The sequence below is a fragment of the Halyomorpha halys genome, unplaced genomic scaffold (assembly GCF_000696795.3).
Source record: "Halyomorpha halys isolate HHAL.00 unplaced genomic scaffold, Hhal_1.1 Scaffold658.1, whole genome shotgun sequence".
Lineage (NCBI taxonomy): Eukaryota > Metazoa > Arthropoda > Insecta > Hemiptera > Pentatomidae > Halyomorpha > Halyomorpha halys.
This window is the reverse complement of record NW_027110302.1, coordinates 347,626-359,427: the sequence shown is the minus strand read 5'-3', so window position 1 is coordinate 359,427 and position 11,802 is coordinate 347,626. Positions and strand designations below refer to the sequence as shown.

The following is an 11,802-nucleotide window of genomic DNA, read 5'->3' as shown; positions in this document are numbered from 1 at the left end:
AGAGAGTGTTTATTTATGTTTTGTCTTACAGGCCTTGTTTATTCTTGTAATTTCTGTATAAGTTAAAAATATCTATTTAAATTAAATTTATTGATAATAAACATGATTTTAATTTAAGTATATGTTAAATAATACTGGAGAATTATCAATTTTTGGTCTGAATGAAATAATTTTAATGTTTTTGTTTATGTCAAACAAAAAATGTATAGAAGCTGCAGAAAATAAAATAAAATATCAAACCAACGTGCCTTAGGAAACAATTCATTTGACGATATGGTCTTTATGGTTCTAACATCTCGATGCCCATTATCATCACATTCAGGCTTACAGTTGTACTGGTTTCCTAATAATTGTTTTAAATTATTATAATAAATAATTATAAATATATCAATCATTTCTGAACTCCAACTTTTGTTATCTTATGTCTTAACAGGAATAATAGAATAACTAACCACTAACAATATGTAGTTGGAAGGGAAACATACTTTAAAAAATCCTAATAATAATTTTTTTAAAAAATTTTTACCTCCATTATTATTATTATTTTTGTTTTTATACAGAAATTTACTTTAAACCTGCCTAATAACTTTTTGATGAGGGTAATGTACAGAAAGGGCATTGATGATTCGGTAGGTAGGATTGTATTTGGTGGTTGAAATCGTCAATAATTATATTTAAAATCATATTAAAAATAAATGATTTGTGTGCACTACAAAATCATTTGTATTTCAAATTGTAATAGTGAGTTAGGATATCAGTTAAAAAAAATTATTATCTTAATTACTTATCATTCCAGTAATTATGAGTAGAAAAATAATGGGTTGAAATAAACTTTATCCTCCATATAATCATTTAAGTAGTTTTAGACAAAAAAACTAATCTTTCTAATCATATTTTACTTAATAAGAAACTTTAATAAAAATCTATTTGTATTTAATTAAACTTAATTATAAATAATCATGAGAGATAGTTGACCGTGGATGACTTATAGGATGAGAAGATGGTTGGGGGGGGGGTGTGGTCAAATTAAAACACAACTAAGTTGAAGGAACTTATTTAATCGTACTTTAAATCAGTTACTTCACCTTAATTTGACCACACCCCCAACCATCTTCTCCTTGTTTAATTATAAATAATTGCATATATTATATATACATTCGTCCAGCTATATTAAAAAATAAGTTGTAATGAGTATGTTTCTATTATTAGTTTGTTACATGTTTTGGCTAGGATTTGGTATTTTTATGGTTTAGGTTAATAATTATTTCCTTGTTAATTATTAAGTGGTTGAGAAATGAATTTGATTTATTGCATATGATGCAACTTAAAGTCAGATTTGTTTACTCAAGATTATTCATCTTTTATATTTATTTTTTCTTGCTCATATTTGTTTTTGTCATCTTCATTTATTTTTCATCCTGATTAAATACTAGTTTTAATAATGAAATACGTATTGTAATCTGCATGTGTTTTATGTAAAGTTTACTTGTTCTAGAATCATTCCTCTTCTATGAAGTCTAGCGCTGAAAATTAAGAAATAAAAATGATTTTTATAATCTTTATTTTTTCTTTTTTTTTTTATATTGATATAGTATTAAATTTATGAAAAATAATTGTTGTAATAATTTTTATTTTTAATTTTAGGAAATTTATCAATTAATACAGCTTCGTAGAGCAGTTTGGGAATGATTCACTCTTAGGTCTGTTAATATTTATTTATATTTTTGGTATGAACTAATTATTTATATTTGATGAAATCTATTCTGTTTCGTTTGAATTCCAACTAAAACTGGGCTACAACCTCAAGGTTGTCAATTAGGACATGCACACATGTTAGTGTGTACAGGTGTTACATGTGTATGTACACATGTAACACCTGTACTGGTGGATAATCTCAAATAATTACTTTTTTTTCTTGTTATGAAGAGTTGTGTAATTATTTTGATTTTGTTGAGCCCGTAGAATTGAATACCATGAAATAAAAATGAAAGTAACGAGACTTACAGTACCATAAAGTTTGATACTGACAGCATCTTAAGTTTTGGCATATCGGTTGCTTACTTCACAGTGGTGCTAAGTACATTTCCACTAATGTTACAAACTATGCAATTAAATGTTCTATCTTTTTGAAAAATCATAACTTTCTTTTTAAAACAATCTTGATCCTTTTCTCTCAACTTTATTCTTTTTTAACATCCGACGTTTCGACCTCTCAGGTCATTCTCAAGGATTCCTTATTCTGTCTTCATTCCTTTTTTTTTTTTCTTTGAAAATTCATTAATGCTGGCTAATTGCCTTTGTCCCAATAATTTCTTCTATTAAATTATTGGGACAAAGGCAATTAGCCAGCATTAATGAATTTTAAAGAAAAAAAAAAAAAAGGAATGAAGACAGAATAAGGAATCCTTGAGAATGACCTGAGAGGTCGAAACGTCGGATGTTAAAAAAGAATAAAGTTGAGAGAAAAGGATCAAGATTGTTTTAAAAAGAAACTAAACCACTCTCAAACAACTATATTAATAAAAAATAAATCTAATCATAACTTTTCAATTAGTTGTTTGACGGAACAAATTTAGGTGTAAATTCTAAATCTGTTTTTTCAAAATACAAGTAGTGGAAATGTGCTTAGCTACACTCTAAGTAAGTCATCAATATGCCTTCCCTCTTCTAATCCTCAAATTTAGGTGGGACCTAAAAGTTCTGAAGCCAGAGCTAAAAATTGTAATAATTTCAGATTGAGTGTTTATTATTAAAGTTTATCCCATGCTTAATTAAAAGAACCTAGTATAGCACTTCTTTCAAAAATGGCGGTCTATTGAACTAAAAAAAAAATTTAATTATTATTTTTCAACAAAAAGTACGCGTTATTTTATGTAAAAAAATTATTAAATTTTTACTTAGACTTTAAAACAGTACAGTAAATATCCTTTAGACGTATCTGTTTTTAACTAGTTTAGTAGTTTCTGTCTTTGGATGCAATTAGAAGGAATTCTCAGTTGAGATGAGTGTTTTCCGTTGTTTTTCTTGAGTTCTCAATTATTTATAGGAGTAGTTCGGTTATCTCTAATTCGGTTATATCTCTTTTGATTTCAACTTTAGGATTGTTAGGACTATTAAAGGGACTTATCAAAACAGAAATCCTCTCTCCCCCTCCCCCTCCCCGCTAAGAAACAATGTTTTGATCTAACATTTTCTTGCTGAGGAGTGGTAAAAATTAGAAATTCTTGGAGTTCTGGTTGCTCCCCTAAGAGTTCTAGAGTTCTCAATAATTTTAAGAAACATTTCTGAAAACAATTTTTTTTTTTGTCAAAATATTTTGGTCGTTAACCATCAGTTCTGGTATCCCCTCCGCTCTTTGCCAGAGATAAATAACTAGTCTACCTTTCGCTCTTTTACGCATTATCACAGAAGGAAACTAGTAAACATAAATATATACCAATTATAGCACATCTCTCATCAAGAGTATCAAACAGACCCATCGATTAGAGGTAGGAAACTTCTCCAAGACATCTCAACTGTCTCAAATTCTGTTCTGAAGTAAGTAGACGCATTAAAAAAAACTTGTGTTTTGCATCTGTTGGCATATTAGTTTGTCGCCAAATCTATGTTATTGGTCGAAAATAATATACTATATTATATTAATACGAAATTTTTGAAATTTAAGAGGATTGTTTCTCGTACTAGATGATCTTATGTGAAGTTAATAAATTGCATCCATTACTTTCCCTTACGAATGCCAAGTACATTTCCTCTAGTTTTACGAAAAATACAATTAAATGCTCTCTCTTTTATGAAAATTAATTGAAAAGTTGTAATTTTTCTAAAAGAGAGAACCTTAGATTATATTATTTCTAAAGTTAGTGAAGTTGTACTTAGCACTACTGTGAAGTAAGCCATCGATTTATTGGTGTTATAAAGGGATATAGTCCGAGAATAAAATTATTTTCGGTCTATATCTATTCTCTATTTATGTCTATATCTGTAGCCGTTAGTCAACCCTGTGGGTTATGGAGCACTCTTGCAATTAGTACTCAACGCCGCTCCTATATCCTAGAAAACCTCCAATTTCAAATTTTAAGTCCAATTCCGTATTAACAGGTCCCGTTTATCTGATATCTACCCTCCTCCTCACCGAACTGCTGCGTTTGATAATTTTTTACCTGAGCTGCATATCACTGGAACTCTATTCCTTCTAACATAGGTCCAATATTATAATTGTACAGATATTTTGTAATTACTTTTTTTTAAATTTTTGTTTTGTTTTTTATGTATTTAGTTAGTTTTTGAATTTATTTTTTTTTCTTTTCTGTGTATAAGTTATAATTAAGTGTGGCCACACTGTGTTTTGGCTAATATATGTTATTGTAAAGTTAAAATTACCTTTATAATTGTTCTGAAGGGACTTAATGCCAGAATAATATACTATTTTTCATTTCATTTTTCCTGAGGTCCACCCAGCCTCATGAGGTAGGTAATCTTCATTAGGGGGGAATCTGGCGGTTGTGTGTGATTTTAAAAAAATCACCTCCTTGTATAGCCGTTGTTCTAAAAACAGCGCTTCCTTACAAAATACTGAATCCGTGACCCTTCAAGGGTCGCAGGGGTTTACTTTATTATTATTTTGTATCTAAAATGTTATTTTAATTTTTAATTTCTTAAAAATTACTATTACACCCCCATTACTGATTACCATTCAACATACCGGAGGACAGAACAGAATGGACTGAGAGTACTCGCTCATTACGTGCGTTGTGTAACAGTTAAATTGACAGGTGTAGTAAATGGTGTACTCTAGAAGGGGTGTGTATATTGTATTCGGGGGTGAGGTCGTCATGGCAACGCTAGGGGTGGACGCATGCGCGCCTCGCACCACCCTCCTCCACCCTTGCCATTCGTCTTCTGTCATCCTCTGCCTGCTGTTCCTCATCTCTTTGTCTATGATATTATAGGTATCCTTATTTTTATCATATGTTTATTAGTAGTTGATATGATATAATTTATAACATACACCTAATATCTCGTTCCTCTGCTAGAACGTAGCATCAAATTTATTCAGATCTAAAACCGGCTATAAATTTTTATTCACAGATACACTTAAAGTTATTATAATTTTCTGAAATGGATAATAATTGGAATTTTAATTGCGTATTAGTATTATTTTAGTATATATTTATTTTTTAAATAATTGTATTTATATTGACATTATTACTTGAATTTAATTTTATTTATTTATTACTTTTTACGGGTATTTCTCTTATTTTTTTTTCCAAATTATTATTCTAAAATTGTTATTAATAAATAGCGTGATCCTTATTTATTTATCACACATTGCACGATAATTATGCTATGAGGAAATATAATATTATCTATTTGCTTTTAATATTTTATTCTAATTTATTCCTACCTTTTTATTCAGTCATGACTTAGTTTTCTTATTTATTTTTTGTGTTTGTACTGGAAGTTTTGATTAATAAATAAATAATAAAAATAAATAAATTCAAATAAAACTTTTATAATAAATTGAATATTTATGATGGATCACTGAAAAAGAGAAATATATGACGAATAAAAGTGGCATAGAGAGGATAAAATAGGTTGTGAAAAGAAAAATATTATGTCTTGAATAATAAAAATATTGCTTTGTGTTTATGTTCGTTATATATATCTAACATCACAATTATTCTTATATTTATTATCTGTCTTATAGTGAACAAATATATTTTGTAAACTTTGCATTTAAAATTAAAAAAAGCATTTATCTTTCTCATTTTAAATTTATTTATTATTAACGATCCTAAGATATATATTATTTATGCGTACGCTTATACATAGACATATTTTAATGATTATATATTTAAATAGTTTTAGGGGATATGCGTGTATCCCTGACGATTTAGAGTGAAAACTAAAACATTTGACAAATTTGTTCGTGTGAGTTATCTTCAGGATCCCTCTGGGCGCCTCTGCCCCAAGATTTTAGGAAGGGTTGAAGAGGCTTCAACCCCCCTACCATAATAAGTATTTCCTGGCATCCTTCTTCTACCATATCCAATCCCGCCGACTATCATACGTCTTCGATATCTTTCGAATGGAATGCTCTGTTCATTCTCGCAATCTTCAGATGTACAGTTTTCCACCGAATCTCAGCTTTCAAATATAAATTGATTTTTAATAAAAATCTATAAATATATATTTATACATTATTTTTACTTTTTTTAAAATATCATTATTATTTCGTATTTATATTCCAAGTTTGTTTTTCGCATCAAGTATGATGCATTGTTTGTTTTTTAAGGATTTGATCATTTTTTTTAAGATTTCACTATTTTTTTTTTTATTTGTAACTAACCATTAATTAAATATTTTTTAAAATGCTTCAATTTATTTTTGGTGCATCAAAGAATTTTGAATTATTTTGTACGTTTTTATTTATTTTGTTGACACCCTTAATTTAGTTTATTTTTCATTCCATTTTTATAATTTCACTTTACTTTTACTATCCTTATATATTCGGGACTTACATCAAGTATTATTGTTATTATTTTTTTTAATAGTGTTATATTTTATTGGAGGAAGATAGTTCGGGTGGCGGTCACTAAGGGTTTCAAAATAGTAACAAAAACTATTTATTAAAAACTATTATTTTAGTTATTATTTTTTTGAACACTGATTTTTTTTTTTTTTATGTTTCTTCTACTTTATGATTATTATTTTTGTGTTTCTTATAGCTCACATTTTGATTTTTTTTTCTACTTAACTAGGCCAACCCCATCTGTACGTCTAAGATATAGCTAAGTTAAATAATTAAGATATTGTTGTTAATGTTTTGTTTAAAGAATTAAATCCTAATGGAAAGTTACTTGATTAAGATTTATTATAATTTATTTATTTTTTTAATATCTGTATATATGATATTTATTTTACTCACGTGTCTGTAAATTTCACTAATTATTTCCCATATTATTTTGAAGTGACGTGTCTCGGTCCAGTTCACGAGTGTTAGAGAAATGACCTTTCTAATATTAATAATGTTTTTCTTTGAATTTATTTATTTTTAAAAAAATTTTATTAGTTCTTTTATTGTTTCTTATTATTTAAGAATTCAACATTGTGGAAAACAATTAATGAAAATTTAATTCTTTTATTTATTTTTTACTGGAAACAATTTTTTTCTTTTTTATGTGATAGTTAGTAATCATTGTTGGTGATTGTATAAAATAAATAATATATGATGTAGATAAATGTTAAAAAACTAAACCTGTACTACTACAGGCACTGAAAGCATCTTCAAGTTTATCTCCATATGAAGGTTCAGGTATCAACTTTATAAGGGTACAGAAAGGTAATCCGACCCCTGAGTCTATACAGGCTAAATCAAAGAATAAATAAATAATTTGTCGCAACCATTTTCGAACCTGGATGGAGTCCAATGACCTCATTGGTACCTATCTTACTCGTCTCAAGATAAATATATAAAATATAAATTAAACAAATAAATTATTGGTCAAGGTATGATTTTTTTATATCAGTATAGTAAATTAATTGTATTTATCTAGTCATTGTTTGAATGCAGTCTATGCAATAGCTAAACGTTTAATTGTTTCATATTGCGCAATTTTCAGTTTGTAATTATTTAAGATAATTTTTATTCAATCTATATTTTTTTAAATTATTAATTATTAATCTTAATTATGTCGTCATGCTTTTGTGTTTATTAGTAACAATTTTTTAATAAATCTACATAAGCGATAATCCACAACATACTTTATTCGTTAAAATTAACGCTAATTTGCAAAAGGAATCAATAAACCCATTTATTTAAATGTTAAAATTACCCATTTTTACTTATTTTTAACTATTATTATTTTTATTTTTTTGTACGATTCCTTAATAATTAACGGTTTGTTTAATGTTTAAGTATTTTAGTTTACTTTTTGTTCATAAAGGAATTTTCAGGTGTTTCTTAATTTTTTTTTTCTTTACAAAATATGTTGATTATCTTTCACTAATTGACATTATTATTTTTTAAAAATATTTTCTACGCTTTTTAATGTCTACAAAAATATATTTATTATAGATAATATTTTCAGTTTTTTATTTTTTAAATAGTAATTTACGATTTTTTTTTTCTGTTAATGTTTTTTCTTTTGTACAATAATATTTCTCCAATTTTAATTTTTTTCTTATTTTTACGATTTACTGATAAGACTACCTCCTCTTTATGATACTTGGCTATAACTTAGGTAAATAAATTATAAACAATGCAGAATCATTTAGCAATAAAATAAATTTAAGAAAATTTAGAAATTAATAGAATTTTTTCGATTTTTGCATTGAATATTGTAATAATTATAAATATATATTATAGTAAGCAATGCTTTTTGGCGAAAAAGCAGATTTCATGGTTTGATGTCATTAATATCTACACGCCATTGACGGGTGAGACCTTGTGTTAGTAGGCCAAATCGATATTGGTGAAAAATCGAATGGCGTGAAATCTAGCTTTTTGATGAGCCAACTTTTCTGGATATAATTTCCATTATATCTCCCCCCCCAAAAAAAAAAAAATTATAGTATATTTTATCAACAAGTTTAATTTTTAGATGTAAAAATAATACTTGGGATAGTGTATATATATAATCTATTTATTTAACAAACATTATGTATCAAATTTTTAAAGTATCAAACTTTAAAAATATAATTTAAATGTATGAAAAATATAATCAAAGTTTATGAAACTCAAAGTACAGAATAAGTAACCAGAGTTTAATCTTCCCTCTTGCTAGAGTTTTACTCATCAGACTCAGACTCATACTAGTAGCCTATAAAAATAATACTGAATTTAATTCGAAATCTAAGTCTTATCATATAATATTGTAAAGAGCTTTAAAAGGTTGAGGATTAATAAATGTAAAAAAAAAGTATATAGTATTTTATTTTGAACTCGCCCATTTGTGTAGACCTCGTGTAAAAATCGTGATGATTGATAGAAAATTATAAAATAATATATGAATTAAATAATTATTTTCAAACAATTTCACTTATATTAACATTTAATTATAAGATATTGATAAAAAACAACAGCATATTTTATTGAAAACTAGCCAATCTGCAGCACGTAGAAATGTTGCTACGGTGATCGCTGCTACAGGTTTATATTGTGCCCGCGGGCACACTGGAGTCAGACGGGCAAAGTGGTGCCCCCGGGCACAGTGTTGAGGACTCCTGCCTTAGTCATTACTCACACTCGGCGCGACAACCCGTTACTGGGACCTGGCCCTCTCAGACATCTTCCGCCTGGTTAATCGGCTAAGTGTAGCTGTCCTATTCCGCATCATTTAAAATACTCAAAACTTGGACGATTTTTAATTTCATTTTAAAACATTCTTTAAACAGTAGTCGTTTATTACTTTTTTTATTAATACCAGATTGGCCTGGTGGGCCTTACATGGTTAATGTAACAGGTAATTTTTTTTTTAATAATTAATTATAGGAGGGGTATAGTCTCATACAAAATACATCCCTAACTATATACAACATTAACATAAAACAAAAAAAATTAGGATAAAATAAATAGATAAAAATAATAATTCTTAATAAAAGATAAAAGTAAAATTTACAACAAAAATAATGACATTTATGGATTTTACAAAATAAATTATTGACTTTTAATGGGAAAAAAAAGAAGTGAATTTAAGAAAAAGAAATTAAGATAAGATAAAATAAAATTCTAAATAAAATTAGTGCGCCGATAGAAGAGAAGAGAAATAATAAATATAAAATTTATAACAGGACGTCCTGCAGTGCAGCAGCCTGGACTTCAGTCTTCGGGTTGAGGTTGGGTTTCCAAAATTGTAGGTCACTGCTCCTTTAACTGTCGGCAACTGGGAGTGGAACTTCATGAACTTTTTTTTATGTAATCCTCTATTGTGTCCATTTGCAATTCCGGATGCAATTAGCAGTGTTTTCGATTTTATAAATGAGTTAGCCAAACGCAAAAATCGTTAAATCCAAAAGAATTAAAAGCAAAAGTTTAGCACCATTTTTTTCTTTCAATCAACCCATATCCATTCCTATCGAAAAAATAATTAATCCTATAAATCCAAATGCATTCCAATTGTCTTATATATCTGTATGTTTTCTATACAATATCTTGTATAGTTTTTTCTATATACATTAAATTCTGTAAACCCTTCTCGCTGGCTGTCGCATAGATTTTTATTTCTATTCGATTCGACCTAAATCAAAACTCGAAACTGTTTGCACTTTAACCTAACAGGTATTTTTCATTTTCTCTATTTCTTATTAATAATAATTTATTTATTTGTTAGTGGGGCAACCCCTGTACAAATTGAGTTAGCCTGTGAGATACATAAAATAAATAATCAATTGTAGTAATTTTACAAAAATGGTGAGTTAAAGATCGTTTATATAAATTTATAACAAACAATACATCTACAACAGCTATCTGCATTCGTCAGAATAAAACAAAAACGTTAATTTATATTTAATAATATAAAAAAAAAAAAACAGAAACTATATATCCTATTGTGAAGATAGGTATCCAGCTCTAAGCAAAAAGTTTTGTGTTGTGTATAATAAGAATTTTAAGATCCAATCCTGAGGGTCCAAGCAGAAATTATTACAACTAATTTTGGTTAATATTGCTTAGTTTCGGCATGTATCGGATTCCGTTCTCATGATACGCGGGGTAATTTGTCAAAAAATTGGAAAAAATACAATCTTACTACTTCCCGCTATATCGGTATTTTTATGATGTTGTCTGATTATTTTCTATTGTTTTTATTACCACTTATCTTTACTATTCTTTTTGTATTGCTAAACCCTGTTTCTGTTATCTTATCATCTCTACCTTTTATCCATCCCACATTCTTCCTTCTGCATTACATTTTATGTAATCCGAAATAATTTACCTGTTATTCTCTGTTAACAGTGTCACTGATCATAAAGTAGGTTAATGTATAATAAGAAACGATTGTATTTATTTTTTCATTCTATTTGAATTTAAAATGAATTAATCTCCTGTCATAGTTCGGTCTGGGATAACTTTTTGTTTTATGAAGAATAATCATTAAGTGTTTAAATGCTTTTTTCCCCTCTCTTTCTTGATTATTTAATATAGATTTCCTTTAGATAAAATATACAAGAATAAAAAATAAATTAATTTAAGCACTACATGTTCAAGTAGAAATTAGTGTGTATGTTAATGTGATTGAGTAGCGGTGTAGGGCGAAATGGTGAGTGGCCAGCTTCGATGCAGAACCGATGTATAACGGTATCACTGGAGCAGTTCTATCTTTGCATCTTACTTTTTAGATTAATAGTTTTTTATTTATTTTTTATTATTAAAGTTATTTCCAAAAAACCTGATTGTTTTGTTTGAATAGAGAGGGTATTATGATTCAGGAGTAGAATAGAAGCGTTGACTCCTCTGAAAGAATCAAACTGTCAAGTGATTCAGTTCGAGTCCCTCGATTCTCTATTCAGGAGAGTCGAAGAAGTGGTCGTCAGGAATATTTTGTTTTATAAAGATTAATATCGTTTTAAACATAGCTGTGTAAAAAGTAGTTAGTAATTAATATGAATATAATTTTAGTTATTAATGGTTCATTAGAGAGATTTAAGAAAGAAGTTTGCTGCCCAAACACAATGGGTTGCTACAAATACACTGTATACTGATCAGTCTATGGATGAAATATTAATACTAGCATATGTAATTAACAAACTAATTATAAAATATAAATACTAACATATATAATTAATAAACTTATTATAAAATAT

The 11,802-nt window shown here is 27.7% G+C and overlaps 1 protein-coding gene across 4 annotated transcripts in view; it reads left to right on the top strand.

Moving 5' to 3' along the window:
* The window catches only part of Csk (C-terminal Src kinase), a 180,176-nt gene that overhangs the window by 3,671 nt on the left and 164,703 nt on the right, over positions 1–11,802 (top strand). The window contains exon 1 of one of the 4 annotated variants that reach the window (XM_067048451.1): positions 1,682–1,700. The exons of 2 other annotated variants lie outside the window; for them this stretch is intronic. The gene's annotated coding sequence lies outside the window, so the exon portion shown is untranslated. Of the gene's footprint in view, positions 1–1,681; positions 1,701–4,927; positions 4,950–11,802 lie in introns of those variants that run through there. One more of the 4 variants, XM_067048450.1, reaches the window with a different exon arrangement.